Raw genomic sequence first — 26,593 nt, 5'->3', positions numbered from 1 at the left:
ATTACTGAAATGCTCTAATTGAGCTGTTAGAATGTCAGAAACAAGCTTTCTGATCAGAAAAATGCATTTGGTGACAAAGTGATTCAGTGGATGATGAGAATGTCAGTTTTGACAAAGAACACTGTTCATTACTGAAAAGCTCTGATTGAGCTGTTAGAATGTCAGAAACAAGCTTTCTGAGCTGAAAACTGCATTTTGTGACAAAGTGCATCAGTGGATGATGAGAATGTCAGTTGTGACAAAGAACATTGTTCATTACTAAAATGCTCTAATTGAGCTGTTAGAATGTCAGAAACAAGCTTCCTGAGCAGAAAAAAGCATTTTGTGACAAAGTGATTCAGTGGATGATGAGAATGTCAGTTTTGACAAAGAACACTGTTCATTACTGAAATGCTCTAATTAAGCTGTTAGAATGTCAGAAACAAGCTTTCTGATCAGAAAAATGCATTTGGTGACAAAGTGATTCAGTGGATGATGAGAATGTCAGTTTTGACAAAGAACACTGTTCATTACTGAAATGCTCTAATTGAGCTGTTAGAATGTCAGAAACAAGCTTTCTGAGCTGAAAACTGCATTTTGTGACAAACTGCATTAGTGGATGATGAGAATGTCAGTTTTGACAAAGAACACTGTTCATTACTGAAATGCTCTAATTGAGCTGTTAGAATGTCAGAAGCATGCTTTCTGATCAGAAAAATGCATTTTGTGACAAAGTGATTCAGTGGATGATGAGAATGTCAGTTTTGACAAAGAACACTGTTCATTACTGAAATGCTATCAGTGACCTGTTAGAATGTCAGAAACAAGCTGTCTGAGCAGAAAAATGCATTTTGTGACAAAGTGATTCAGTGGATGATGAGAATGTCAGTTTTGACAAAGAACACTGTTCATTACTGAAATGCTCTAATTGAGCTGTTAGAATGTCAGAAACAAGCTTTCTGATCAGAAAAAAGCATTTTGTGACAAAGTGATTCAGTGGATAATGAGAATGTCAGTTTTGACAAAGAACACTGTTCATTACAAAAAAGCTCTAATTGAGCTGTTAGAATGTCAGAAACAAGCTTTCTGAGCTGAAAACTGCATTTTGTGACAAAGTGCATCAGTGCATGATGAGAATGTCAGTTGTGACAAAGAACACTGTTCATTACTAAAATGCTCTAATTGAGCTGTTAGAATGTCAGAAACAAGCTTTCTGAGCAGAAAAATGCATTTTGTGACAAAGTGATTCAGTGGATGATGAGAATGTCAGTTTTGACAAAGAACACTGTTCATTACTGAAAAGCTCTAATTGAGCTGTTAGAATGTCAGAAACAAGCTTTCTGAGCTGAAAACTGCATTTTGTGACAAAGTGCATCAGTGGATGATGAGAATGTCATTTGTGACAAAGAACACTGTTCATTACTAAAATGCCCTAATTGAGCTGTTAGAATGTCAGAAACAAGCTTTCTGAGCAGAAAAAAGGATTTTGTGACAAAGTGATTCAGTGGATGATGAGAATGTCAGTTTTGACAAAGAACACTGTTCATTACTGAAATGTTCTAATTGAGCTGTTAGAATGTCAGAAACAAGCTTTCTGATCAGAAAAATGCATTTGGTGACAAAGTGATTCAGTGGATGATGAGAATGTCAGTTTTGACAAAGAACACTGTTCATTACTTAAATGCTCTAATTGAGCTGTTAGAATGTCAGAAACAAGCTTTCTGAGCTGAAAACTGCATTTTGTGACAAAGTGCATCAGTGGATGATGAGAATGTCAGTTTTGACAAAGAACACTTTTCATTACTAAAATGCTCTCATTGAGCTGTTAGAATGTCAGAAACAAGCTTTCTGAGCTGAAAACTGCATTTTGTGACAAAGTGCATCAGTGCATGATGAGAATGTCAGTTGTGACAAAGAACACTGTTCATTACTGAAAAGCTCTAATTGAGCTGTTAGAATGTCAGAAACATAATTTCTGATCAGAAAAATGCAATTTGTGACAAAGTGATTCAGTGGATGATGAGAATGTCAGTTTTGATAAAGAACAATGTTCATTACTGAAATGCTCTCAGTGACCTGTTAGAATGTCAGAAACAAGCTGTCTGAGCAGAAAAATGCATTTTGTGACAAAGTGCATCAGTGCATGATGAGAATGTCATTTGTGACAAAGAACACTGTTCATTACTAAAATGCTCTAATTGAGCTGTTAGAATGTCAGAAACAAGCTTTCTGAGCAGAAAAATGCATTTTGTGACAAAGTGATTCAGTGGATGATGAGAATGTCAGTTTTGACAAAGAACACTGTTCATTACTGAAATGCTCTAATTGAGCTGTTAGAATGTCAGAAACAAGCTTTCTGATCAGAAAAATGCATTTGGTGACAAAGTGATTCAGTGGATGATGAGAATGTCAGTTTTGACAAAGAACACTGTTCATTACTGAAAAGCTCTAATTGAGCTGTTAGAATGTCAGAAACAAGCTTTCTGAGCTGAAAACTGCATTTTGTGACAAAGTGCATCAGTGGATGATGAGAATGTCAGTTGTGACAAAGAACATTGTTCATTACTAAAATGCTCTAATTGAGCTGTTAGAATGTCAGAAACATAATTTCTGATCAGAAAAATGCAATTTGTGACAAAGTGATTCAGTGGATGATGAGAATGTCAGTTTTGACAAAGAACAATGTTCATTACTGAAATGCTCTCAGTGACCTGTTAGAATGTCAGAAACAAGCTGTCTGAGCAGAAAAATGCATTTTGTGACAAAGTGATTCAGTGGATGATGAAAATGTCAGTTTTGACAAAGAACACTGTTCATTATGAAATGCTCTAATTGAGCTGTTAGAATGTCAGAAACAAGCTTTCTGAGCTGAAAACTGCATTTTGTGACAAAGTGCATCAGTGCATGATGAGAATGTCAATTGTGACAAAGAACACTGTTCATTACTAAAATGCTCTAATTGAGCTGTTAGAATGTCAGAAACAAGCTTTCTGAGCAGAAAAACGCATTTTGTGACAAAGTGATTCAGTGGATGATGAGAATGTCAGTTTTGACAAAGAACACTGTTCATTACTGAAATGCTCTCAATGAGCTGTTAGAATGTCAGAAACAAGCTTTCTGAGCAGAAAAAATGCATTTTGTGACAAAGTGCATCAGTGCATGATGAGAATGTCAGTTGTGACAAAGAACACTGTTCATTACTAAAATGCTCTAATTGAGCTGTTAGAATGTCAGAAACAAGCTTTCTGAGCAGAAAAATGCATTTTGTGACAAAGTGATTCAGTGGATGATGAGAATGTCAGTTTTGACAAAGAACACTGTTCATTACTGAAATGCTCTCAATGAGCTGTTAGAATGTCAGAAACAAGCTTTCTGAGAAGAAAAATGCATTTTGTGACAAAGTGATTCAGTGGATGATGAGAATGTCAGTTTTGACAAAGAACACTGTTCATAACTGAAATGCTCTCAATGAGCTGTTAGAATGTCAGAAACAAGCTTTCTGAGCTGAAAACTGCATTTTGTGACAGAGTGCATCAGTGGATGATGAGAATGTCAGTTTTGACAAAGAACACTGTTCATTACTGAAATGCTCTAATTGAGCTGTTAGAATGTCAGAAACAAGCTTTCTGAGCTGAAAACTGCATTTTGTGACAAAGTGCATCAGTGGATGATGAGAATGTCAGTTGTGACAAAGAACACTGTTCATTACTAAAATGCTCTAATTGAGCTGTTAGAATGTCAGAAACAAGCTTTCTGAGCAGAAAAATGCATTTTGTGACAAAGTGATTCAGTGGATGATGAGAATGTCAGTTTTGACAAAGAACACTGTTCATTACTGAAATGCTCTAATTGAGCTGTTAGAATGTCAGAAACAAGCTTTCTGATCAGAAAAATGCATTTGGTGACAAAGTGATTCAGTGGATGATGAGAATGTCAGTTTTGACAAAGAACACTGTTCATTACTGAAAAGCTCTAATTGAGCTGTTAGAATGTCAGAAACAAGCTTTCTGAGCTGAAAACTGCATTTTGTGACAAAGTGCATCAGTGGATGATGAGAATGTCAGTTGTGACAAAGAACATTGTTCATTACTAAAATGCTCTAATTGAGCTGTTAGAATGTCAGAAACATAATTTCTGATCAGAAAAATGCAATTTGTGACAAAGTGATTCAGTGGATGATGAGAATGTCAGTTTTGACAAAGAACAATGTTCATTACTGAAATGCTCTCAGTGACCTGTTAGAATGTCAGAAACAAGCTGTCTGAGCAGAAAAATGCATTTTGTGACAAAGTGATTCAGTGGATGATGAAAATGTCAGTTTTGACAAAGAACACTGTTCATTATGAAATGCTCTAATTGAGCTGTTAGAAAGTCAGAAACAAGCTTTCTGAGCTGAAAACTGCATTTTGTGACAAACTGCATTAGTGGATGATGAGAATGTCAGTTTTGACAAAGAACACTGTTCATTACTGAAATGCTCTAATTGAGCTGTTAGAATGTCAGAAACATAATTTCTGATCAGAAAAATGCATTTTGTGACAAAGTGATTCAGTGGATGATGAGAATGTCAGTTTTGACAAAGAACACTGTTCATTACTGAAATGCTATCAGTGACCTGTTAGAATGTCAGAAACAAGCTGTCTGAGCAGAAAAATGCATTTTGTGACAAAGTGATTCAGTGGATGATGAGAATGTCAGTTTTGACAAAGAACACTGTTCATTACTGAAATGCTCTAATTGAGCTGTTAGAATGTCAGAAACAAGCTTTCTGATCAGAAAAAAGCATTTTGTGACAAAGTGATTCAGTGGATAATGAGAATGTCAGTTTTGACAAAGAACACTGTTCATTACAAAAAAGCTCTAATTGAGCTGTTAGAATGTCAGAAACAAGCTTTCTGAGCTGAAAACTGCATTTTGTGACAAAGTGCATCAGTGCATGATGAGAATGTCAGTTGTGACAAAGAACACTGTTCATTACTAAAATGCTCTAATTGAGCTGTTAGAATGTCAGAAACAAGCTTTCTGAGCAGAAAAATGCATTTTGTGACAAAGTGATTCAGTGGATGATGAGAATGTCAGTTTTGACAAAGAACACTGTTCATTACTGAAAAGCTCTAATTGAGCTGTTAGAATGTCAGAAACAAGCTTTCTGAGCTGAAAACTGCATTTTGTGACAAAGTGCATCAGTGGATGATGAGAATGTCAGTTGTGACAAAGAACACTGTTCATTACTAAAATGCCCTAATTGAGCTGTTAGAATGTCAGAAACAAGCTTTCTGAGAAGAAAAATGCATTTTGTGACAAAGTGATTCAGTGGATGATGAGAATGTCAGTTTTGACAAAGAACACTGTTCATTACTGAAATGCTCTAATTGAGCTGTTAGAATGTCAGAAACATAATTTCTGATCAGAAAAATGCAATTTGTGACAAAGTGCATCAGTGGATGATGAGAATGTCAGTTGTGACAAAGAACACTGTTCATTACTAAAATGCTCTAATTGAGCTGTTAGAATGTCAGAAACAAGCTTTCTGAGCAGAAAAATGCATTTTGTGACAAAGTGATTCAGTGGATGATGAGAATGTCAGTTTTGACAAAGAACACTGTTCATTACTGAAATGCTCTAATTGAGCTGTTAGAATGTCAGAAACAAGCTTTCTGATCAGAAAAATGCATTTGGTGACAAAGTGATTCAGTGGATGATGAGAATGTCAGTTTTGACAAGGAACACTGTTCATTACTGAAAAGCTCTAATTGAGCTGTTAGAATGTCAGAAACAAGCTTTCTGAGCTGAAAACTGCATTTTGTGACAAAGTGCATCAGTGGATGATGAGAATGTCAGTTGTGACAAAGAACATTGTTCATTACTAAAATGCTCTAATTGAGCTGTTAGAATGTCAGAAACATAATTTCTGATCAGAAAAATGCAATTTGTGACAAAGTGATTCAGTGGATGATGAGAATGTCAGTTTTGACAGGAACAATGTTCATTACTGAAATCCTCTCAGTGACCTGTTAGAATATCAGAAACAAGCTGTCTGAGCAGAAAAATGCATTTTGTGACAAAGTGATTCAGTGGATGATGAAAATGTCAGTTTTGACAAAGAACACTGTTCATTATGAAATGCTCTAATTGAGCTGTTAGAATGTCAGAAACAAGCTTTCTGAGCTGAAAACTGCATTTTGTGACAAAGTGCATCAGTGCATGATGAGAATGTCAGTTGTGACAAAGAACACTGTTCATTACTAAAATGCTCTAATTGAGCTGTTAGAATGTCAGAAACAAGCTTTCTGAGCAGAAAAATGCATTTTGTGACAAAGTGATTCAGTGGATGATGAGAATGTCAGTTTTGACAAAGAACACTGTTCATTACTGAAATGCTCTCAATGAGCTGTTAGAATGTCAGAAACAAGCTTTCTGAGCAGAAAAATGCATTTTGTGACAAAGTGCATCAGTGCATGATGAGAATGTCAGTTGTGACAAAGAACACTGTTCATTACTAAAATGCTCTAATTGAGCTGTTAGAATGTCAGAAACAAGCTTTCTGAGCAGAAAAATGCATTTTGTGACAAAGTGATTCAGTGGATGATGAGAATGTCAGTTTTGACAAAGAACACTGTTCATTACTGAAATGCTCTCAATGAGCTGTTAGAATGTCGGAAACAAGCTTTCTGAGAAGAAAAATGCATTTTGTGACAAAGTGATTCAGTGGATGATGAGAATGTCAGTTTTGACAAAGAACACTGTTCATTACTGAAATGCTCTCATTGAGCTGTTAGAATGTCAGAAACAAGCTTTCTGAGCTGAAAACTGCATTTTGTGACAGAGTGCATCAGTGGATGATGAGAATGTCAGTTTTGACAAAGAACACTGTTCATTACTGAAATGCTCTATGTCAGAAACAAGCTTTCTGAGCTGAAAACTGCATTTTGTGACAAAGTGCATCAGTGGATGATGAGAATGTCAGTTGTGACAAAGAACACTGTTCATTACTAAAATGCTCTAATTGAGCTGTTAGAATGTCAGAAACAAGCTTTCTGAGCAGAAAAATGCATTTTGTGACAAAGTGATTCAGTGGATGATGAGAATGTCAGTTTTGACAAAGAACACTGTTCATTACTGAAATGCTCTAATTGAGCTGTTAGAATGTCAGAAACAAGCTTTCTGATCAGAAAAATGCATTTGGTGACAAAGTGATTCAGTGGATGATGAGAATGTCAGTTTTGACAAAGAACACTGTTCATTACTGAAAAGCTCTGATTGAGCTGTTAGAATGTCAGAAACAAGCTTTCTGAGCTGAAAACTGCATTTTGTGACAAAGTGCATCAGTGGATGATGAGAATGTCAGTTGTGACAAAGAACATTGTTCATTACTAAAATGCTCTAATTGAGCTGTTAGAATGTCAGAAACAAGCTTTCTGAGCAGAAAAAAGCATTTTGTGACAAAGTGATTCAGTGGATGATGAGAATGTCAGTTTTGACAAAGAACACTGTTCATTACTGAAATGCTCTAATTAAGCTGTTAGAATGTCAGAAACAAGCTTTCTGATCAGAAAAATGCATTTGGTGACAAAGTGATTCAGTGGATGATGAGAATGTCAGTTTTGACAAAGAACACTGTTCATTACTGAAATGCTCCAATTGAGCTGTTAGAATGTCAGAAACAAGCTTTCTGAGCTGAAAACTGCATTTTGTGACAAACTGCATTAGTGGATGATGAGAATGTCAGTTTTGACAAAGAACACTGTTCATTACTGAAATGCTCTAATTGAGCTGTTAGAATGTCAGAAGCATGCTTTCTGATCAGAAAAATGCATTTTGTGACAAAGTGATTCAGTGGATGATGAGAATGTCAGTTTTGACAAAGAACACTTTTCATTACTGAAATGCTATCAGTGACCTGTTAGAATGTCAGAAACAAGCTGTCTGAGCAGAAAAATGCATTTTGTGACAAAGTGATTCAGTGGATGATGAGAATGTCAGTTTTGACAAAGAACACTGTTCATTACTGAAATGCTCTAATTGAGCTGTTAGAATGTCAGAAACAAGCTTTCTGATCAGAAAAAAGCATTTTGTGACAAAGTGATTCAGTGGATAATGAGAATGTCAGTTTTGACAAAGAACACTGTTCATTACAAAAAAGCTCTAATTGAGCTGTTAGAATGTCAGAAACAAGCTTTCTGAGCTGAAAACTGCATTTTGTGACAAAGTGCATCAGTGCATGATGAGAATGTCAGTTGTGACAAAGAACACTGTTCATTACTAAAATGCTCTAATTGAGCTGTTAGAATGTCAGAAACAAGCTTTCTGAGCAGAAAAATGCATTTTGTGACAAAGTGATTCAGTGGATAATGAGAATGTCAGTTTTGACAAAGAACACTGTTCATTACAAAAAAGCTCTAATTGAGCTGTTAGAATGTCAGAAACAATCTTTCTGAGCTGAAAACTGCATTTTGTGACAAAGTGCATCAGTGCATGATGAGAATGTCAGTTGTGACAAAGAACACTGTTCATTACTAAAATGCTCTAATTGAGCTGTTAGAATGTCAGAAACAAGCTTTCTGAGCAGAAAAATGCATTTTGTGACAAAGTGATTCAGTGGATGATGAGAATGTCAGTTTTGACAAAGAACACTGTTCGTTACTGAAATGCTCTCAGTGACCTGTTAGAATGTCAGAAACAAGCTTTCTGAGCTGAAAAATGCATTTTGTGACAAAGTAATTCAGTGGATGATGAGAATGTCAGTTTTGACAAAGAACACTGTTCATTACTGAAAAGCTCTAATTGAGCTGTTAGAATGTCAGAAACAAGCTTTCTGAGCTGAAAACTGCATTTTGTGACAAAGTGCATCAGTGGATGATGAGAATGTCAGTTGTGACAAAGAACACTGTTCATTACTAAAATGCCCTAATTGAGCTGTTAGAATGTCAGAAACAAGCTTTCTGAGCAGAAAAATGTATTTTGTGACAAAGTGATTCAGTGGATGATGAGAATGTCAGTTTTGACAAAGAACACTGTTCATTACTGAAATGTTCTAATTGAGCTGTTAGAATGTCAGAAACAAGCTTTCTGATCAGAAAAATGCATTTGGTGACAAAGTGATTCAGTGGATGATGAGAATGTCAGTTTTGACAAAGAACACTGTTCATTACTTAAATGCTCTAATTGAGCTGTTAGAATGTCAGAAACAAGCTTTCTGAGCTGAAAACTGCATTTTGTGACAAAGTGCATCAGTGGATGATGAGAATGTCAGTTTTGACAAAGAACACTTTTCATTACTAAAATGCTCTCATTGAGCTGTTAGAATGTCAGAAACAAGCTTTCTGAGCTGAAAACTGCATTTTGTGACAAAGTGCATCAGTGCATGATGAGAATGTCAGTTGTGACAAAGAACACTGTTCATTACTGAAAAGCTCTAATTGAGCTGTTAGAATGTCAGAAACATAATTTCTGATCAGAAAAATGCAATTTGTGACAAAGTGATTCAGTGGATGATGAGAATGTCAGTTTTGACAAAGAACAATGTTCATTACTGAAATGCTCTCAGTGACCTGTTAGAATGTCAGAAACAAGCTGTCTGAGCAGAAAAATGCATTTTGTGACAAAGTGCATCAGTGCATGATGAGAATGTCATTTGTGACAAAGAACACTGTTCATTACTAAAATGCTCTAATTGAGCTGTTAGAATGTCAGAAACAAGCTTTCTGAGCAGAAAAATGCATTTTGTGACAAAGTGATTCAGTGGATGATGAGAATGTCAGTTTTGACAAAGAACACTGTTCATTACTGAAATGCTCTAATTGAGCTGTTAGAATGTCAGAAACAAGCTTTCTGATCAGAAAAATGCATTTGGTGACAAAGTGATTCAGTGGATGATGAGAATGTCAGTTTTGACAAAGAACACTGTTCATTACTGAAAAGCTCTAATTGAGCTGTTAGAATGTCAGAAACAAGCTTTCTGAGCTGAAAACTGCATTTTGTGACAAAGTGCATCAGTGGATGATGAGAATGTCAGTTGTGACAAAGAACATTGTTCATTACTAAAATGCTCTAATTGAGCTGTTAGAATGTCAGAAACATAATTTCTGATCAGAAAAATGCAATTTGTGACAAAGTGATTCAGTGGATGATGAGAATGTCAGTTTTGACAAAGAACACTGTTCATTATGAAATGCTCTAATTGAGCTGTTAGAATGTCAGAAACAAGCTGTCTGAGCAGAAAAATGCATTTTGTGACAAAGTGATTCAGTGGATGATGAAAATGTCAGTTTTGACAAAGAACACTGTTCATTATGAAATGCTCTAATTGAGCTGTTAGAATGTCAGAAACAAGCTTTCTGAGCTGAAAACTGCATTTTGTGACAAAGTGCATCAGTGCATGATGAGAATTTCAATTGTGACAAAGAACACTGTTCATTACTAAAATGCTCTAATTGAGCTGTTAGAATGTCAGAAACAAGCTTTCTGAGCAGAAAAATGCATTTTGTGACAAAGTGATTCAGTGGATGATGAGAATGTCAGTTTTGACAAAGAACACTGTTCATTACTGAAATGCTCTCAATGAGCTGTTAGAATGTCAGAAACAAGCTTTCTGAGCAGAAAAAATGCATTTTGTGACAAAGTGCATCAGTGCATGATGAGAATGTCAGTTGTGACAAAGAACACTGTTCATTACTAAAATGCTCTAATTGAGCTGTTAGAATGTCAGAAACAAGCTTTCTGAGCAGAAAAATGCATTTTGTGACAAAGTGATTCAGTGGATGATGAGAATGTCAGTTTTGACAAAGAACACTGTTCATTACTGAAATGCTCTCAATGAGCTGTTAGAATGTCAGAAACAAGCTTTCTGAGAAGAAAAATGCATTTTGTGACAAAGTGATTCAGTGGATGATGAGAATGTCAGTTTTGACAAAGAACACTGTTCATAACTGAAATGCTCTCAATGAGCTGTTAGAATGTCAGAAACAAGCTTTCTGAGCTGAAAACTGCATTTTGTGACAGAGTGCATCAGTGGATGATGAGAATGTCAGTTTTGACAAAGAACACTGTTCATTACTGAAATGCTCTAATTGAGCTGTTAGAATGTCAGAAACAAGCTTTCTGACCTGAAAACTGCATTTTGTGACAAAGTGCATCAGTGGATGATGAGAATGTCAGTTGTGACAAAGAACACTGTTCATTACTAAAATGCTCTAATTGAGCTGTTAGAATGTCAGAAACAAGCTTTCTGAGCAGAAAAATGCATTTTGTGACAAAGTGATTCAGTGGATGATGAGAATGTCAGTTTTGACAAAGAACACTGTTCATTACTGAAATGCTCTAATTGAGCTGTTAGAATGTCAGAAACAAGCTTTCTGATCAGAAAATGCATTTGGTGACAAAGTGATTCAGTGGATGATGAGAATGTCAGTTTTGACAAAGAACACTGTTCATTACTGAAAAGCTCTAATTGAGCTGTTAGAATGTCAGAAACAAGCTTTCTGAGCTGAAAACTGCATTTTGTGACAAAGTGCATCAGTGGAAGATGAGAATGTCAGTTGTGACAAAGAACATTGTTCATTACTAAAATGCTCTAATTGAGCTGTTAGAATGTCAGAAACATAATTTCTGATAAGAAAAATGCAATTTGTGACAAAGTGATTCAGTGGATGATGAGAATGTCAGTTTTGACAAAGAACAATGTTCATTACTGAAATGCTCTCAGTGACCTGTAAGAATGTCAGAAACAAGCTGTCTGAGCAGAAAAATGCATTTTGTGACAAAGTGATTCAGTGGATGATGAAAATGTCAGTTTTGACAAAGAACACTGTTCATTATGAAATGCTCTAATTGAGCTGTTAGAAAGTCAGAAACAAGCTTTCTGAGCTGAAAACTGCATTTTGTGACAAACTGCATTAGTGGATGATGAGAATGTCAGTTTTGACAAAGAACACTGTTCATTACTGAAATGCTCTAATTGAGCTGTTAGAATGTCAGAAACATGCTTTCTGATCAGAAAAATGCATTTTGTGACAAAGTGATTCAGTGGATGATGAGAATGTCAGTTTTGACAAAGAACACTGTTCATTACTGAAATGCTATCAGTGACCTGTTAGAATGTCAGAAACAAGCTGTCTGAGCAGAAAAATGCATTTTGTGACAAAGTGATTCAGTGGATGATGAGAATGTCAGTTTTGACAAAGAACACTGTTCATTACTGAAATGCTCTAATTGAGCTGTTAGAATGTCAGAAACAAGCTTTCTGATCAGAAAAAAGCATTTTGTGACAAAGTGATTCAGTGGATAATGAGAATGTCAGTTTTGACAAAGAACACTGTTCATTACTGAAAAGCTCTAATTGAGCTGTTAGAATGTCAGAAACAAGCTTTCTGAGCTGAAAACTGCATTTTGTGACAAAGTGATTCAGTGGATGATGAGAATGTCAGTTTTGACAAAGAACACTGTTCGTTACCGAAATGCTCTCAGTGACCTGTTAGAATGTCAGAAACAAGCTTTCTGAGCTGAAAAATGCATTTTGTGACAAAGTAATTCAGTGGATGATGAGAATGTCAGTTTTGACAAAGAACACTGTTCATTACTGAAAAGCTCTAATTGAGCTGTTAGAATGTCAGAAACAAGCTTTCTGAGCTGAAAACTGCATTTTGTGACAAAGTGCATCAGTGGATGATGAGAATGTCAGTTGTGACAAAGAACACTGTTCATTACTAAAATGCCCTAATTGAGCTGTTAGAATGTCAGAAACAAGCTTTCTGAGCAGAAAAATGTATTTTGTGACAAAGTGATTCAGTGGATGATGAGAATGTCAGTTTTGACAAAGAACACTGTTCATTACTGAAATGTTCTAATTGAGCTGTTAGAATGTCAGAAACAAGCTTTCTGATCAGAAAAATGCATTTGGTGACAAAGTGATTCAGTGGATGATGAGAATGTCAGTTTTGACAAAGAACACTGTTCATTACTTAAATGCTCTAATTGAGCTGTTAGAATGTCAGAAACAAGCTTTCTGAGCTGAAAACTGCATTTTGTGACAAAGTGCATCAGTGGATGATGAGAATGTCAGTTTTGACAAAGAACACTTTTCATTACTAAAATGCTCTCATTGAGCTGTTAGAATGTCAGAAACAAGCTTTCTGAGCTGAAAACTGCATTTTGTGACAAAGTGCATCAGTGCATGATGAGAATGTCAGTTGTGACAAAGAACACTGTTCATTACTGAAAAGCTCTAATTGAGCTGTTAGAATGTCAGAAACATAATTTCTGATCAGAAAAATGCAATTTGTGACAAAGTGATTCAGTGGATGATGAGAATGTCAGTTTTGACAAAGAACAATGTTCATTACTGAAATGCTCTCAGTGACCTGTTAGAATGTCAGAAACAAGCTGTCTGAGCAGAAAAATGCATTTTGTGACAAAGTGCATCAGTGCATGATGAGAATGTCATTTGTGACAAAGAACACTGTTCATTACTAAAATGCTCTAATTGAGCTGTTAGAATGTCAGAAACAAGCTTTCTGAGCAGAAAAATGCATTTTGTGACAAAGTGATTCAGTGGATGATGAGAATGTCAGTTTTGACAAAGAACACTGTTCATTACTGAAATGCTCTAATTGAGCTGTTAGAATGTCAGAAACAAGCTTTCTGATCAGAAAAATGCATTTGGTGACAAAGTGATTCAGTGGATGATGAGAATGTCAGTTTTGACAAAGAACACTGTTCATTACTGAAAAGCTCTAATTGAGCTGTTAGAATGTCAGAAACAAGCTTTCTGAGCTGAAAACTGCATTTTGTGACAAAGTGCATCAGTGGATGATGAGAATGTCAGTTGTGACAAAGAACATTGTTCATTACTAAAATGCTCTAATTGAGCTGTTAGAATGTCAGAAACATAATTTCTGATCAGAAAAATGCAATTTGTGACAAAGTGATTCAGTGGATGATGAGAATGTCAGTTTTGACAAAGAACACTGTTCATTATGAAATGCTCTAATTGAGCTGTTAGAATGTCAGAAACAAGCTGTCTGAGCAGAAAAATGCATTTTGTGACAAAGTGATTCAGTGGATGATGAAAATGTCAGTTTTGACAAAGAACACTGTTCATTATGAAATGCTCTAATTGAGCTGTTAGAATGTCAGAAACAAGCTTTCTGAGCTGAAAACTGCATTTTGTGACAAAGTGCATCAGTGCATGATGAGAATTTCAATTGTGACAAAGAACACTGTTCATTACTAAAATGCTCTAATTGAGCTGTTAGAATGTCAGAAACAAGCTTTCTGAGCAGAAAAATGCATTTTGTGACAAAGTGATTCAGTGGATGATGAGAATGTCAGTTTTGACAAAGAACACTGTTCATTACTGAAATGCTCTCAATGAGCTGTTAGAATGTCAGAAACAAGCTTTCTGAGCAGAAAAAATGCATTTTGTGACAAAGTGCATCAGTGCATGATGAGAATGTCAGTTGTGACAAAGAACACTGTTCATTACTAAAATGCTCTAATTGAGCTGTTAGAATGTCAGAAACAAGCTTTCTGAGCAGAAAAATGCATTTTGTGACAAAGTGATTCAGTGGATGATGAGAATGTCAGTTTTGACAAAGAACACTGTTCATTACTGAAATGCTCTCAATGAGCTGTTAGAATGTCAGAAACAAGCTTTCTGAGAAGAAAAATGCATTTTGTGACAAAGTGATTCAGTGGATGATGAGAATGTCAGTTTTGACAAAGAACACTGTTCATAACTGAAATGCTCTCAATGAGCTGTTAGAATGTCAGAAACAAGCTTTCTGAGCTGAAAACTGCATTTTGTGACAGAGTGCATCAGTGGATGATGAGAATGTCAGTTTTGACAAAGAACACTGTTCATTACTGAAATGCTCTAATTGAGCTGTTAGAATGTCAGAAACAAGCTTTCTGAGCTGAAAACTGCATTTTGTGACAAAGTGCATCAGTGGATGATGAGAATGTCAGTTGTGACAAAGAACACTGTTCATTACTAAAATGCTCTAATTGAGCTGTTAGAATGTCAGAAACAAGCTTTCTGAGCAGAAAAATGCATTTTGTGACAAAGTGATTCAGTGGATGATGAGAATGTCAGTTTTGACAAAGAACACTGTTCATTACTGAAATGCTCTAATTGAGCTGTTAGAATGTCAGAAACAAGCTTTCTGATCAGAAAAATGCATTTGGTGACAAAGTGATTCAGTGGATGATGAGAATGTCAGTTTTGACAAAGAACACTGTTCATTACTGAAAAGCTCTAATTGAGCTGTTAGAATGTCAGAAACAAGCTTTCTGAGCTGAAAACTGCATTTTGTGACAAAGTGCATCAGTGGAAGATGAGAATGTCAGTTGTGACAAAGAACATTGTTCATTACTAAAATGCTCTAATTGAGCTGTTAGAATGTCAGAAACATAATTTCTGATCAGAAAAATGCAATTTGTGACAAAGTGATTCAGTGGATGATGAGAATGTCAGTTTTGACAAAGAACAATGTTCATTACTGAAATGCTCTCAGTGACCTGTAAGAATGTCAGAAACAAGCTGTCTGAGCAGAAAAATGCATTTTGTGACAAAGTGATTCAGTGGATGATGAAAATGTCAGTTTTGACAAAGAACACTGTTCATTATGAAATGCTCTAATTGAGCTGTTAGAAAGTCAGAAACAAGCTTTCTGAGCTGAAAACTGCATTTTGTGACAAACTGCATTAGTGGATGATGAGAATGTCAGTTTTGACAAAGAACACTGTTCATTACTGAAATGCTCTAATTGAGCTGTTAGAATGTCAGAAACATGCTTTCTGATCAGAAAAATGCATTTTGTGACAAAGTGATTCAGTGGATGATGAGAATGTCAGTTTTGACAAAGAACACTGTTCATTACTGAAATGCTATCAGTGACCTGTTAGAATGTCAGAAACAAGCTGTCTGAGCAGAAAAATGCATTTTGTGACAAAGTGATTCAGTGGATGATGAGAATGTCAGTTTTGACAAAGAACACTGTTCATTACTGAAATGCTCTAATTGAGCTGTTAGAATGTCAGAAACAAGCTTTCTGATCAGAAAAAAGCATTTTGTGACAAAGTGATTCAGTGGATAATGAGAATGTCAGTTTTGACAAAGAACACTGTTCATTACTGAAAAGCTCTAATTGAGCTGTTAGAATGTCAGAAACAAGCTTTCTGAGCTGAAAACTGCATTTTGTGACAAAGTGCATCAGTGGATGATGAGAATGTCAGTTGTGACAAAGAACACTGTTCATTACTAAAATGCCCTAATTGAGCTGTTAGAATGTCAGAAACAAGCTTTCTGAGAAGAAAAATGCATTTTGTGACAAAGTGATTCAGTGGATGATGAGAATGTCAGTTTTGACAAAGAACACTGTTCATTACTGAAATGCTCTAATTGAGCTGTTAGAATGTCAGAAACAAGCTTTCTGATCAGAAAAATGCATTTGGTGACAAAGTGATTCAGTGGATGATGAGAATGTCAGTTTTGACAAAGAACACTGTTCATTACTTAAATGCTCTAATTGAGCTGTTAGAATGTCAGAAACAAGCTTTCTGAGCTGAAAACTGCATTTTGTGACAAAGTGCATCAGTGGATGATGAGAATGTCAGTTTTGACAAAGAACACTTTTCATTACTAAAATGCTCTCATTGAGCTGTTAGAATGTCAGAAACAAGCTTTCTGAGCTGAAAACTGCATTTTGTGACAAAGTGCATCAGTGCATGATGAGAATGTCAGTTGTGACAAAGAACACTGTTCATTACTAAAATGCTCTAATTGAGCTGTTAGAATGTCAGAAACAAGCTTTCTGATCAGAAAAATGCATTTTTGTGACAAAGTGCATCAGTGGATGATGAGAATGTCAGTTGTGACAAAGAACACTGTTCATTACTAAAATGCTCTAATTGAGCTGTTAGAATGTCAGAAACAAGCTTTCTGAGCAGAAAAATGCATTTTGTGACAAAGTGATTCAGTGGATGATGAGAATGTCAGTTTTGACAAACAACACTGTTCATTACTGAAATGCTCTAATTGAGCTGTTAGAATGTCAGAAACAAGCTTTCTGATCAGAAAAATGCATTTGGTGACAAAGTGCATCAGTGGATGATGAGAATGTCAGTTGTGACAAAGAACATTGTTCATTACTTAAATGCTCTAATTGAGCTGTTAGAATGTCAGAAACAAGCTTTCTGAGCAGAAAAAAGCATTTTGTGACAAAGTGATTCAGTGGATGATGAGAATGTCAGTTTTGACAAAGAACACTGTTCATTACTGAAATGCTCTAATTAAGCTGTTAGAATGTCAGAAACAAGCTTTCTGATCAGAAAAATGCATTTGGTGACAAAGTGATTCAGTGGATGATGAGAATGTCAGTTTTGACAAAGAACACTGTTCATTACTGAAATGCTCTAATTGAGCTGTTAGAATGTCAGAAACATGCTTTCTGATCAGAAAAATGCATTTTGTGACAAAGTGATTCAGTGGATGATGAGAATGTCAGTTTTGACAAAGAACACTGTTCATTACTGAAATGCTATCAGTGACCTGTTAGAATGTCAGAAACAAGCTGTCTGAGCAGAAAAATGCATTTTGTGACAAAGTGATTCAGTGGATGATGAGAATGTCAGTTTTGACAAAGAACACTGTTCATTACTGAAATGCTCTAATTGAGCTGTTAGAATGTCAGAAACAAGCTTTCTGATCAGAAAAAAACATTTTGTGACAAAGTGATTCAGTGGATAATGAGAATGTCAGTTTTGACAAAGAACACTGTTCATTACAAAAAAGCTCTAATTGAGCTGTTAGAATGTCAGAAACAAGCTTTCTGAGCTGAAAACTGCATTTTGTGACAAAGTGCATCAGTGCATGATGAGAATGTCAGTTGTGACAAAGAACACTGTTCATTACTAAAATGCTCTAATTGAGCTGTTAGAATGTCAGAAACAAGCTTTCTGAGCAGAAAAATGCATTTTGTGACAAAGTGATTCAGTGGATGATGAGAATGTCAGTTTTGACAAAGAACACTGTTCATTACTGAAAAGCTCTAATTGAGCTGTTAGAATGTCAGAAACAAGCTTTCTGAGCTGAAAACTGCATTTTGTGACAAAGTGCATCAGTGGATGATGAGAATGTCAGTTGTGACAAAGAACACTGTTCATTACTAAAATGCCCTAATTGAGCTGTTAGAATGTCAGAAACAAGCTTTCTGAGAAGAAAAATGCATTTTGTGACAAAGTGATTCAGTGGATGATGAGAATGTCAGTTTTGACAAAGAACACTGTTCATTACTGAAATGCTCTAATTGAGCTGTTAGAATGTCAGAAACAAGCTTTCTGATCAGAAAAATGCATTTGGTGACAAAGTGATTCAGTGGATGATGAGAATGTCAGTTTTGACAAAGAACACTGTTCATTACTTAAATGCTCTAATTGAGCTGTTAGAATGTCAGAAACAAGCTTTCTGAGCTGAAAACTGCATTTTGTGACAAAGTGCATCAGTGGATGATGAGAATGTCAGTTTTGACAAAGAACACTTTTCATTACTAAAATGCTCTCATTGAGCTGTTAGAATGTCAGAAACAAGCTTTCTGAGATAAAAACTGCATTTTGTGACAAAGTGCATCAGTGCATGATGAGAATGTCAGTTGTGACAAAGAACACTGTTCATTACTAAAATGCTCTAATTGAGCTGTTAGAATGTCAGAAACAAGCTTTCTGAGCAGAAAAATGCATTTTGTGACAAAGTGATTCAGTGGATGATGAGAATGTCAGTTTTGACAAAGAACACTGTTCATTACTGAAATGCTCTAATTGAGCTGTTAGAATGTCAGAAACATAATTTCTGATCAGAAAAATGCAATTTGTGACAAAGTGATTCAGTGGATGATGAGAATGTCAGTTTTGACAAAGAACACTGTTCATTACTGAAATGCTCTCAGTGACCTGTTAGAATGTCAGAAACAAGCTTTCTGATCAGAAAAATGCATTTTGTGACAAAATGATTCAGTGGATGATGAGAATGTCAGTTTTGACAAAGAAAACTGTTCATAACAAAAAAGCTCTAATTGACCTGTTACAATGTCACAAACAAGCTTTCTGAGCTGAAAACTGCATTTTGTGACAAAGTGCATCAGTGCATGATGAGAATGTCAGTTGTGACAAAGAACACTGTTCATTACTAAAATGCTCTAATTGAGCTGTTAGAATGTCAGAAACAAGCTTTCTGAGGAGAAAAATGCATTTTGTGACAAAGTGATTCAGTGGATGATGAGAATGTCAGTTTTGACAAAGAACACTGTTCATTACTGAAATGCTCTCAATGAGCTGTTAGAATGTCAGAAACAAGCTTTCTGAGCAGAAAAATGCATTTTGTGACAAAGTGATTCAGTGGATGATGAGAATGTCAGTTTTGACAAAGAACACTGTTCATTACTGAAATGCTCTCAATGAGCTGTTAGAATGTCAGAAACAAGCTTTCTGAGCTGAAAACTGCATTTTGTGACAGAGTGCATCAGTGGATGATGAGAATGTCAGTTTTGACAAAGAACACTGTTCATTACTGAAATGCTCTAATTGAGCTGTTAGAATGTCAGAAACAAGCTTTCTGAGCTGAAAACTGCATTTTGTGACAAAGTGCATCAGTGGATGATGAGAATGTCAGTTTTGACAAAGAACACTGTTCATTACTAAAATGCTCTAATTGAGCTGTTAGAATGTCAGAAACAAGCTTTCTGAGCAGAAAAATGTATTTTGTGACAAAGTGATTCAGTGGTTGATGAGAATGTCAGTTTTGACAAAGAACACTGTTCATTACTGAAATGCTATCAGTGACCTGTTAGAATGTCAGAAACAAGCTGTCTGAGCAGAAAAATGCATTTTGTGACAAAGTGATTCAGTGGATGATGAGAATGTCAAGTTTTGACAAAGAACACTGTTCATTACTGAAATGCTCTAATTGAGCTGTTAGAATGTCAGAAACAAGCTTTCTGATCAGAAAAAAGCATTTTGTGACAAAGTGATTCAGTGGATAATGAGAATGTCAGTTTTGACAAAGAACACTGTTCATTACAAAAAAGCTCTAATTGAGCTGTTAGAATGTCAGAAACAAGCTTTCTGAGCTGAAAACTGCATTTTGTGACAAAGTGCATCAGTGCATGATGAGAATGTCAGTTGTGACAAAGAACACTGTTCATTACTAAAATGCTCTAATTGAGCTGTTAGAATGTCAGAAACAAGCTTTCTGAGCAGAAAAATGCATTTTGTGAAAAAGTGATTCAGTGGATGATGAGAATGTCAGTTTTGACAAAGAACACTGTTCATTACTGAAATGCTCTAATTGAGCTGTTAGAATGTCAGAAACAAGCTTTCTGATCAGAAAAATGCATTTGGTGACAAAGTGATTCAGTGGATGATGAGAATGTCAGTTTTGACAAAGAACACTGTTCATTACTGAAAAGCTCTAATTGAGCTGTTAGAATGTCAGAAACAAGCTTTCTGAGCTGAAAACTGCATTTTGTGACAAAGTGCATCAGTGGATGATGAGAATGTCAGTTTTGACAAAGAACACTTTTCATTACTAAAATGCTCTCATTGAGCTGTTAGAATGTCAGAAACAAGCTTTCTGAGCTGAAAACTGCATTTTGTGACAAAGTGCATCAGTGCATGATGAGAATGTCAGTTGTGACAAAGAACACTGTTCATTACTAAAATGCTCTAATTGAGCTGTTAGAATGTCAGAAACAAGCTTTCTGAGCAGAAAAATGCATTTTGTGACAAAGTGATTCAGTGGATGATGAGAATGTCAGTTTTGACAAAGAACACTGTTCATTACTGAAATGCTCTAATTGAGCTGTTAGAATGTCAGAAACATAATTTCTGATCAGAAAAATGCAATTTGTGACAAAGTGATTCAGTGGATGATGAGAATGTCAGTTTTGAAAAAGAACACTGTTCATTACTGAAATGCTCTCAATGAGCTGTTAGAATGTCAGAAACAAGCTTTCTGAGCTGAAAACTGCATTTTGTGACAAAGTGCATCAGTGGATGATGAGAATGTCAGTTGTGACAAAGAACACTGTTCATTACTAAAATGCTCTAATTGAGCTGTTAGAATGTCAGAAACAAGCTTTCTGAGCAGAAAAATGCATTTTGTGACAAAGTGATTCAGTGGATGATGAGAATGTCAGTTTTGACAAAGAACACTGTTCATTACTGAAATGCTCTAATTGAGCTGTTAGAATGTCAGAAACAAGCTTTCTGATCAGAAAAATGCATTTTGTGACAAAGTGATTCAGTGGATGATGAGAATGTCAGTTTTGACAAAGAACACTGTTCATTACTGAAATGCTCTAATTGAGCTGTTAGAATGTCAGAAACAAGCTTTCTGAGCTGAAAACTGCATTTTGTGACAAAGTGCATCAGTGGATGATGAGAATGTCAGTTTTGACAAAGAACACTTTTCATTACTAAAATGCTCTCATTGAGCAGTTAGAATGTCAGAAACAAGCTTTCTGAGCTGAAAACTGCATTTTGTGACAAAGTGCATCAGTGCATGATGAGAATGTCAGTTGTGACAAAGAACACTGTTCATTACTAAAATGCTCTAATTGAGCTGTTAGAATGTCAGAAACAAGCTTTCTGATCAGAAAAATGCATTTGGTGACAAAGTGATTCAGTGGATGATGAGAATGTCAGTTTTGACAAAGAACACTGTTCATTACTGAAAAGCTCTAATTGAGCTGTTAGAATGTCAGAAACAAGCTTTCTGAGCTGAAAACTGCATTTTGTGACAAAGTGCATCAGTGGATGATGAGAATGTCAGTTTTGACAAAGAACACTTTTCATTACTAAAATGCTCTCATTGAGCTGTTAGAATGTCAGAAACAAGCTTTCTGAGCTGAAAACTGCATTTTGTGACAAAGTGCATCAGTGCATGATGAGAATGTCAGTTGTGACAAAGAACACTGTTCATTACTAAAATGCTCTAATTGAGCTGTTAGAATGTCAGAAACAAGCTTTCTGAGCAGAAAAATGCATTTTGTGACAAAGTGATTCAGTGGATGATGAGAATGTCAGTTTTGACAAAGAACACTGTTCATTACTGAAATGCTCTAATTGAGCTGTTAGAATGTCAGAAACATAATTTCTGATCAGAAAAATGCAATTTGTGACAAAGTGATTCAGTGGATGATGAGAATGTCAGTTTTGAAAAAGAACACTGTTCATTACTGAAATGCTCTCAATGAGCTGTTAGAATGTCAGAAACAAGCTTTCTGAGCTGAAAACTGCATTTTGTGACAAAGTGCATCAGTGGATGATGAGAATGTCAGTTGTGACAAAAAACACTGTTCATTACTAAAATGCTCTAATTGAGCTGTTAGAATGTCAGAAACAAGCTTTCTGAGCAGAAAAATGCATTTTGTGACAAAGTGATTCAGTGGATGATGAGAATGTCAGTTTTGACAAAGAACACTGTTCATTACTGAAATGCTCTAATTGAGCTGTTAGAATGTCAGAAACAAGCTTTCTGATCAGAAAAATGCATTTTGTGACAAAGTGATTCAGTGGATGATGAGAATGTCAGTTTTGACAAAGAACACTGTTCATTACTGAAATGCTCTAATTGAGCTGTTAGAATGTCAGAAACAAGCTTTCTGAGCTGAAAACTGCATTTTGTGACAAAGTGCATCAGTGGATGATGAGAATGTCAGTTTTGACAAAGAACACTTTTCATTACTAAAATGCTCTCATTGAGCAGTTAGAATGTCAGAAACAAGCTTTCTGAGCTGAAAACTGCATTTTGTGACAAAGTGCATCAGTGCATGATGAGAATGTCAGTTGTGACAAAGAACACTGTTCATTACTAAAATGCTCTAATTGAGCTGTTAGAATGTCAGAAACAAGCTTTCTGGGCAGAAAAATGCATTTTGTGACAAAGTGATTCAGTGGATGATGAGAATGTCAGTTTTGAGAAAGAACACTGTTCATTACTGAAATGCTCTAATTGAGCTGTTAGAATGTAAGAAACATAATTTCTGATCAGAAAAATGCAATTTGTGACAAAGTGATTCAGTGGATGATGAGAATGTCAGTTTTGACAAAGAACACTGTTCATAACAAAAAAGCTCTAATTGACCTGTTACAATGTCACAAACAAGCTTTCTGAGCTGAAAACTGCATTTTGTGACAAAGTGCATCAGTGCATGATGAGAATGTCAGTTGTGACAAAGAACACTGTTCATTACTAAAATGCTCTAATTGAGCTGTTAGAATGTCAGAAACAAGCTTTCTGAGGAGAAAAATGCATTTTGTGACAAAGTGATTCAGTGGATGATGATAATGTCAGTTTTGACAAAGAACACTGTTCATTACTGAAATGCTCTCAATGAGCTGTTAGAATGTCAGAAACAAGCTTTCTGAGCAGAAAAATGCATTTTGTGACAAAGTGATTCAGTGGATGATGAGAATGTCAGTTTTGACAAAGAACACTGTTCATTACTGAAATGCTCTCAATGAGCTGTTAGAATGTCAGAAACAAGCTTTCTGAGCTGAAAACTGCATTTTGTGACAGAGTGCATCAGTGGATGATGAGAATGTCAGTTTTGACAAAGAACACTGTTCATTACTGAAATGCTCTAATTGAGCTGTTAGAATGTCAGAAACAAGCTTTCTGAGCTGAAAACTGCATTTTGTGACAAAGTGCATCAGTGGATGATGAGAATGTCAGTTGTGACAAAGAACACTGTTCATTACTAAAATGCTCTAATTGAGCTGTTAGAATGTCAGAAACAAGCTTTCTGAGCAGAAAAATGTATTTTGTGACAAAGTGATTCAGTGGTTGATGAGAATGTCAGTTTTGACAAAGAACACTGTTCATTACTGAAATGCTATCAGTGACCTGTTAGAATGTCAGAAACAAGCTGTCTGAGCAGAAAAATGCATTTTGTGACAAAGTGATTCAGTGGATGATGAGAATGTCAAGTTTTGACAAAGAACACTGTTCATTACTGAAATGCTCTAATTGAGCTGTTAGAATGTCAGAAACATAATTTCTGATCAGAAAAATGCAATTTGTGACAAAGTGATTCAGTGGATGATGAGAATGTCAGTTTTGAAAAAGAACACTGTTCATTACTGAAATGCTCTCAATGAGCTGTTAGAATGTCAGAAACAAGCTTTCTGAGCTGGAAACTGCATTTTGTGACAAAGTGCATCAGTGGATGATGAGAATGTCAGTTGTGACAAAGAACACTGTTCATTACTAAAATGCTCTAATTGAGCTGTTAGAATGTCAGAAACAAGCTTTCTGAGCAGAAAAATGCATTTTGTGACAAAGTGATTCAGTGGATGATGAGAATGTCAGTTTTGACAAAGAACACTGTTCATTACTGAAATGCTCTAATTGAGCTGTTAGAATGTCAGAAACAAGCTTTCTGATCAGAAAAATGCATTTTGTGACAAAGTGATTCAGTGGATGATGAGAATGTCAGTTTTGACAAAGAACACTGTTCATTACTGAAATGCTCTAATTGAGCTGTTAGAATGTCAGAAACAAGCTTTCTGAGCTGAAAACTGCATTTTGTGACAAAGTGCATCAGTGGATGATGAGAATGTCAGTTTTGACAAAGAACACTTTTCATTACTAAAATGCTCTCATTGAGCAGTTAGAATGTCAGAAACAAGCTTTCTGAGCTGAAAACTGCATTTTGTGACAAAGTGCATCAGTGCATGATGAGAATGTCAGTTGTGACAAAGAACACTGTTCATTACTAAAATGCTCTAATTGAGCTGTTAGAATGTCAGAAACAAGCTTTCTGGGCAGAAAAATGCATTTTGTGACAAAGTGATTCAGTGGATGATGAGAATGTCAGTTTTGAGAAAGAACACTGTTCATTACTGAAATGCTCTAATTGAGCTGTTAGAATGTAAGAAACATAATTTCTGATCAGAAAAATGCAATTTGTGACAAAGTGATTCAGTGGATGATGAGAATGTCAGTTTTGACAAAGAACACTGTTCATTACTGAAATGCTCTAATTAAGCTGTTAGAATGTCAGAAACAAGCTTTCTGAGCAGAAAAATGCATTTGGTGACAAAGTGATTCAGTGGATGATGAGAATGTCAGTTTTGACAAAGAACACTGTTCATTACTGAAATGCTCTAATTGAGCTGTTAGAATGTCAGAAACAACCTTTCTGAGCTGAAAACTGCATTTTGTGACAAACTGCATTAGTGGATGATGAGAATGTCAGTTTTGACAAAGAACACTGTTCATTACTGAAATGCTCTAATTGAGCTGTTAGAATGTCAGAAACAAGCTTTCTGAGCTGAAAACTGCATTTTGTGACAAAGTGCATCAGTGGATGATGAGAATGTCAGTTTTGACAAAGAACACTTTTCATTACTAAAATGCTCTCATTGAGCTGTTAGAATGTCAGAAACAAGCTTTCTGAGCTGAAAACTGCATTTTGTGACAAAGTGCATCAGTGCATGATGAGAATGTCAGTTGTGACAAAGAACACTGTTCATTACTAAAATTCTCTAATTGAGCTGTTAGAATGTCAGAAACAAGCTTTCTGAGCAGAAAAATGCATTTTGTGACAAAGTGATTCAGTGGATGATGAGAATGTCAGTTTTGACAAAGAACACTGTTCATTACTGAAATGCTCTAATTGAGCTGTTAGAATGTAAGAAACATAATTTCTGATCAGAAAAATGCAATTTGTGACAAAGTGATTCAGTGGATGATGAGAATGTCAGTTTTGACAAAGAACACTGTTCATTACTGAAATGCTCTCAATGAGCTGTTAGAATGTCAGAAACAAGCTTTCTGAGCTGAAAACTGCATTTTGTGACAGAGTGCATCAGTGGATGATGAGAATGTCAGTTTTGACAAAGAACACTGTTCTTTGCTGAAAAGCTCTAATTGAGCTGTTAGAATGTCAGAAACAAGCTTTCTGAGCTGAAAACTGCATTTTGTGACAAAGTGCATCAGTGGATGATGAGAATGTCAGTTTTGACAAAGAACACTTTTCATTACTGAAATGCTCTAATTGAGCTGTTAGAATGTCAGAAACAAGCTTTCTGATCAGAAAAATGCATTTGGTGACAAAGTGATTCAGTGGATGATGAGAATGTCAGTTTTGACAAAGAACACTGTTCATTACTGAAAAGCTCTAATTGAGCTGTTAGAATGTCAGAAACAAGCTTTCTGAGCTGAAAACTGCATTTTGTGACAAAGTGCATCAGTGGATGATGAGAATGTCAGTTGTGACAAAGAACACTGTTCATTACTAAAATGCTCTAATTGAGCTGTTAGAATGTCAGAAACAAGCTTTCTGAGCAGAAAAATGCATTTTGTGACAAAGTGATTCAGTGGATGATGAGAATGTCAGTTTTGACAAAGAACACTGTTCATTACTGAAATGCTCTAATTGAGCTGTTAGAATGTCAGAAACAAGCTTTCTGATCAGAAAAATTTATTTGGTGACAAAGTGATTCAGTGGATGATGAGAATGTCAGTTTTGACAAAGAACACTGTTCATTACTAAAATGCTCTAATTGAGCTGTTAGAATGTCAGAAACAAGCTTTCTGAGCAGAAAAATGCATTTT

The sequence above is a fragment of the Barbatula barbatula genome (genome assembly GCF_947034865.1).
Source record: "Barbatula barbatula genome assembly, chromosome: 1".
Taxonomy (NCBI): domain Eukaryota; kingdom Metazoa; phylum Chordata; class Actinopteri; order Cypriniformes; family Nemacheilidae; genus Barbatula; species Barbatula barbatula.
Note: the sequence above shows the minus strand (reverse complement) of the source record.